At 41.8% G+C, this 6407-nt stretch overlaps 1 protein-coding gene across 2 annotated transcripts in view; it reads left to right on the top strand.

The window, feature by feature from the left end:
- The window catches only part of dock1 (dedicator of cytokinesis 1), a 164736-nt gene that overhangs the window by 65170 nt on the left and 93159 nt on the right, over positions 1-6407 (top strand). The gene's annotated exons all lie outside the window — the stretch shown is intronic.

Raw genomic sequence — 6407 nt, forward strand, 5'->3', positions numbered from 1 at the left:
CAATCAATCTTTCAATCTGTTTTCCTCTGGTTGTTACACACACACACACACACACACACGCACACACACACACATGCTGCAATTTAAAGGCCCCTGTACCACAGCGAGCTTTACTCCCACAGGCCCACTGCAACTCCAGTCCCATTCCAAAGCTATCATTAAAGGTAAAGTCTACCTTGGTGGAATGTTTTCACGCAGCCTCAATCTCAGATCGCCTTTGATCTGCTCATATCGCTCTCCGACCTGCTGTTTGTGTGCCGAAATGTGTGTTTTGTTTTGCTGTTTCATGATTTTTTTTTTTTGTGTGTGTGTGTGTGTGTGTTCACCTGTTTGTGCATCTGATCCCTCGCTTATTAAAACATTTCTGTTGCTCTGTGCTGTAGTCTAATCAGTGTTGCCCTCGTTAGCATCCTTCCCCAATCATTGTCTCAGCCAGAGCCCTGTAGCAATTAATGCACTCATCAGTCAGCATTTAAATATGCTTTCTTCGTGATCCTTTTTCACGAGTCCAAAAAGTCACTGAATGTCAACTTGGGTATTCTTTTAGATATTTTGTTTCATCCCATTGACGCTTGTATCCATTAGAGCTTCATGCAGCTGGTGCTGTGACTTTGAAACTGAGAATTAGGTAATGAACATATGTAATTTTTACTCCCAGTTTTATGATGGACAGTCCTCTGAGGGCACTTTTACAGCCCACTTAAAAAGAGGTGAATGATGAGAGAGGCATTTTCTCTAGACTTACAAGTATGTATAGGAACACAGGGAGTCGTATAATACTGAATGATTGCATTGATACTAGCTGGTGTAGCATCCTTTCTTCACCTGTCTCAGGATATTTATTGTGTGTGTGTGCAGGCACAGCACCCTCACCGTCTGTGGAGCAGAAGGAAACAGCATCACCTGTTTAAATGGAAACTTATCTGCTTTTATTACCAGTTGCTGAACCACACCAACAGAGAGTGATTTAATGAAGCCAGCAGTAGTTATCATACACTAATCATCCAGCGTGTGTTTGCGAGTGTGTGCGTTATGTCCCAGAACTATAATATGTCCTCAGCACTCGTCCTTTGTCTCCTGTGTCGTTTCACTCTCGGTTTCATTCCTTACTTTCTCTTTCACCTCATCTCCAAGTTGCAGCACAGTGATTTTGGATTGGAGAGATTCTCCTGCTGCTCTTTCACTCCATCACACGCTCTCTGTCTTTCAGCAGGGTACCAAGCTAATCACAGAAATGGGGAGCCTTCTGTTGTGTAGTAGATCGCCAGCATGCATTGCACTATATAATGTAAAGCTAATGAGGCTCTGAGTTGAGCTGAGGCCTCCCTGCTCCCCCTTTCTCTTCCAGCCAGCTGCCTAGAGGGGGTCTGTGAGTCCCACTTACTCTGCCTCTGTAGCTCTCCAAACTATTCATTTTTATGGCGGGGCATACAGACTCCACGTCGTCCCGCCTGGCTCGTGGTCAGAGAATCTGGAAAGTCGGATTTAGAAAAGATGGTAAACCTCAAACCACCCCTGACATTTGACCCCCTGTTATTTTTCACTGCAACGAGGTTATTTTGATCACATATTTCAAATCTGGAATTGACCTACAACCTTCTCTAAAAGGCTATTGACACTGGAGAAGGCAGCTCACGCTGGTCTCCTTTCTGCTGTATTATACTAAATGCATCCATTTCCATCCATCCTTAGGAGAAATGGCGTTTCCTGTCTCCCACAGTGTCTGCTGAATTGTGTGAGAGCAGACCAGCCTCCCGTCTGGTTAATGAAATTGCTCTACCTGTGACCCCCTGTGGTCTTTTCTGAAACTGTCTACTTAGTATACCAGCACTGGAGCTACGCTCTGCTATGCTTCACTCCCTTATACACAGCTCGCTTTTATTGTCCCTACTGACTTCTGCCTTTTGTTAACCACCCCCTCTATAGGCAGCTAGCCACTGTACTCAGCTACTCTGACATTTCTAAGTACCTGCATAATACTTAGCATCAGCAGGGCAAGTGTCCTTTTACCCAGTAGGAGTTTGAGGTCATGTCAAAGCTTTGCCTTTCTCAGAGCACCGTGGCTCTTTTTCTCACACAGCATACATTACACAGTACTTGGGACAGATGCTGCATTTGAAGCAGGTCCCCAAATCACTATTTAGTGATCGATAAGGTTGGTGTGAATTTTTAACAGCCACAAGACCCACCTAGCGTTGCTAGAATTGTCGTCACTTTCTAATCAGAGGACTGTTGTTGCTGGCGCTGGGCACTGCCATCTACTCTGCAGGCAGATTGCATGCACACAGCACTGCAGCCAACCACTGACCTTGTTCTTCTGAGTGGCAGCCTCTTACATTTAGATTTATGCATTAACGTTCTACTCTGGCTCCCACACCTCTTCTTTTCTCTCTCTCTCTCTCTCCTTCTCCTCTCTTTCCTTACTCCTGGTGGTGGTGGACACAGAATATTGATGAGTATGATCACAGTGACAGCTTTGGGCCGTTTGTTTTGTTGTGTGTTGTCACTGCAGTGCTACGCCTGTTAGCAACTTAGACACAGCATCGCTGCATTGGAATTTGCCTCGCTGGTCATCCTTGCAGGCTACATCTTTATATTCATGTCCACCCTCACACACAGGTTGAGATGAGTCCTCGTGAATACATTTACATTAGAATAGTAGCAGAAACATTTTGTCTGTCTCTGCTGAAATTACAAAGTTCTACCTTTATGCCCTTGAATTACATTTCCTCTCGTTTAAGCTTCTGGATGTGCCCCACAGATACACATGGAAAGGAAGCTGCAGCTGGAAAAACCTGCATGTTATACGCTTGTCATGTGCAATCAAACCAGTGAAACAAGCCTTTGTATTTCCCTTGTTCAGTTATGTTAGCCATAGTGACCTTTTGCATATTTTGGTATGCATTGTCAGCAGACACATGAATGTCAAAACTAATGATTTATTATACCTAACAGACGTGGATAAATTAGAAACAGTGAGTGACCGTTGTCTTTTACTTAATGTTGTCTAACTTTTCATAGCTGTACTTTTGAGGGCTGACCAACAGCATGTTCTGGTGATGGTTGCCTACAGTTATTCTGACGATTTTCCTGCAGTGTGCAGAAGAAACTGAGTGAATAGCTGCAGAAGAAGGACTCTATGTTATTGATTGACAGTATGGGGCTGACTGGCTATAGGAGCTGGGGCTCGTTCTTTGCTGCATGCACTCACTGACCGAATATATTATAACAAAGCCATCTCAGTGACATCTATTCAGATCAGAATTCTCCCCTGTATCTTTGACTGTCTGTATCATTCTCTTTATTACTTAGTCTTTGTGTCTGTTCCTGTTTCAAATATTTCTCTCAGCATCTCCTTGATTCTCTGTCCTCGCTCTTCCTCCCCCTCCCTCTCTTTCCTACTGGCCAGACTGCTGCAGAGCTCTTACAGAAAAGAAGCATAGTGAGATATGGCAATGCATCATAATGCCTCAAACATGCACTTATCACTCACTCGCTGCAGCTCTCCTGTGTTGAAACTTGACTGGGCATCCTCTTGGGTTTGCTGACCCTGCGACAAGTCATGCCAGACGTATGCTCGCTGTCAACACTGTGTGGACGGCACTGGGACTCATGTGGTGACGCTTGCCACCTTAAAACCGCAGGAGGGCTGCGGTTAAAGGGTGAAAGAGTGTGACATGTGAAGATGCACTTGGCGTCCTGTCTGAAACCTCAGTACTGTGCTGTAGACATCCATGCAAGGGAAGCCCTGTGGAGATTGCCCCAATCCAGGTAGGGGGAGTGCTGCCTTCGAGCAGTACTGGTTCCTGCGGCTTCGTGCATCCGTATGAGGGTGACTCTGCATCTCTGGGGCATTTAGTCAAAACTTTGTCCCCAGTTTACTCATGCATTCACCTCATTGCTGGTCTACGCCAACATTAAGCAGACGCACGTACATGCACCAATGGATGAACGTGCCCAATAGACCATAGATGGCATTAAAGTGAGGATGACTGGGACGAGAACTGAGCTGTGAGTGTAAACTGAGGATCAGAAGCAGGCTGACTTGCTGCACCATGAGGCCCTTTGCTGCTTATCCTCCTGCTGTATTCTGCTCCCGTATTGTGCCATCTTACTACATCAAAGAGATGCTTGGGCTAATTTTAGGTGGCTTTTCAATCTTATCTTTCATCACATAAGATTGTAGAGTTGTTTTGCATACAGAATTTTCAATCTTAGCCCAAGTGAAATCCTAAATTACAGGGTTGGTTCATCCAGATTAATCAAACATATTTCCTCACTTACACGCAGACATGCAAATTATTTCAGTTTTGTTTGCAGATTTTTCTGCAGAAACCACAATGCAATTGAGGTGAATGACATTTTGGTAGCGGTGCTTGAAAAAAAAAAAAAGACGTTTAAAAATTTCAAAAGGAACAAATCTTTCCAGAAATGATGACACTGACGTGATCATTCTGACGTTGTAATCCAGTGCAAATATAGTCTAATCTGTTGCAAACAGAATGATAGCATTAGAGGTAAGTGAGAAAATATATTATTTTGTCTCTGGGGAACCTGGTTTACCTTGACGGGAAATAAAATCCTACTGTGCTACGCAAATGATACTCTGCCTTCTTCAGACTTTCAGAGCTCTGTAGATGTCTGTTTTTATTTTTCATATTTTGCATATTAAATATCTTTATTTTTTTCCTTTTTTAAAAAAACAGTATAAAATACACAGTATTGCACATAATAAATCAATTGCACTTCTTTAAGGTACAGATAAACATCTATTTTTCTCTTGATGCTACAGCATAACTACCGAAAGAAACCAACCTGGCATGTACAAGAGTGGAGGTTGTGAGTCACATGTAGCCAACAGAAAGCAGCATGTTGGAGCTCATGAAAGTCAAACCAGTGAGTAGTTTCTACTTAGGGGTGGGCAACCTAAATTTGATTTTAGATCAAGATCGATCTTCAGAGTGCCCGCAATCTGTTTTTCAGGCAAAATGTGTAGATCGCGATATTTAATGTTCTCTTGCTTGTCAGACTTCATATAATCTCATTGACTAGCAGATCCACACTATGTAAGCATATCAATAGGGGGATATAGCCAACTAGATAGTTATGCTAACTGGACAAATTCACAAGGTTCCTCCTTGGATGACTTATTGTAAATAGACCTTGTGAATGAGAACCTGATGCCATCTTAAATGTAGTATTGTATTTTAGTGAAAATTGAAAAAAATCTGTTTGTTTCAAGCCTGGCTATAATCTGCAAGGCATGGCAAAATTGAGAAAAAAAGATTGCAATTTAGATCAATAGACTGTGATGGTATTTTTTTTCTTTTGGCCAGATCGCCCACCCCTACTGCTAAAGATAAAGATGTTTCTTTTATGCCCTTGAAACCACTTTGGCACATTTCCTGTCTTTTGGGGCAATGGTTTTGGCTTTGAGAGTCACTCCAGTTTTTATGCTCCTGCAGGTGTTTGAATTTTGTTTTCTTTTTAAATATTGGCTGCTTTCCCACTCATTAAAATTGCATTAGCCCTATTTGATGCTGTACAACATATATTTATATATAGTAAATGCAAATATTATTTTTGCTGTACATAGTATTTGAACCTTGAATGGATTCTACTCTACATGAGTTTTTACTGTACAGTTGAATAGATGGGAAGCAATGAGTAGGAGCTAGTAATTTAAGAAATGGGGGAGTCTTTTTTGTCGTTCTCTTTAAAAATTGTTTCTTTAAAAGCTAGAAAATTTCCTGCAAAATCTGAGGGTTGTAAAAAGCATGCGAGGCTACACGCCTGACACCCTGCACTGTAAAAGCCCTGGTTGTGATCAGAAGTTGCACATTCAGTCCTTCTGGCTTGCTTTCAGTAGCTCTCATAGTAGCTGATGCAGGACACTGCAGCAATACAATCACAGTTATCTTCTGTTAACTCTCACATGTGCTAATAGCCAACATCATTTATTGTACTTGGTTTTGTGACTGTCATGATAAGGGACCTTTAAACTTTGCTTCCTGTGAGTTCAGCTGGGACTCTATAGTTTTCATACTGATGACATTTGACCGTATGGATTCCCTCTTTTCTTTTGGGCATTGGGTTTCAATCACCATATGCATTGTGAAGTTAGTAACCACTAAGTTTGATGTGTGAAAATGATTTAAGAACCAGAAACGTTTTCCCCTTTATGCACTGCGGTTTCCGAAATGCACAGCCCCTTTCGCAGCAGCTCAAATAAATATATTCAACTAAACCTTAAAGTGAGTGTATATAGATATATATTTATATAGAAAAAAGTACATTGACGTCTAACTTTGCAAATGTTATTAAGAAAATAATTGTTATTTATTCATTCTTTACTTCAAAGTCAGTTGATTCAATGAGACATTTTAGTGATGGATAGAAAGTAGATC

Source organism: Scatophagus argus, chromosome 21, assembly GCF_020382885.2.
Source record: "Scatophagus argus isolate fScaArg1 chromosome 21, fScaArg1.pri, whole genome shotgun sequence".
Taxonomy (NCBI): Eukaryota; Metazoa; Chordata; class Actinopteri; family Scatophagidae; genus Scatophagus; species Scatophagus argus.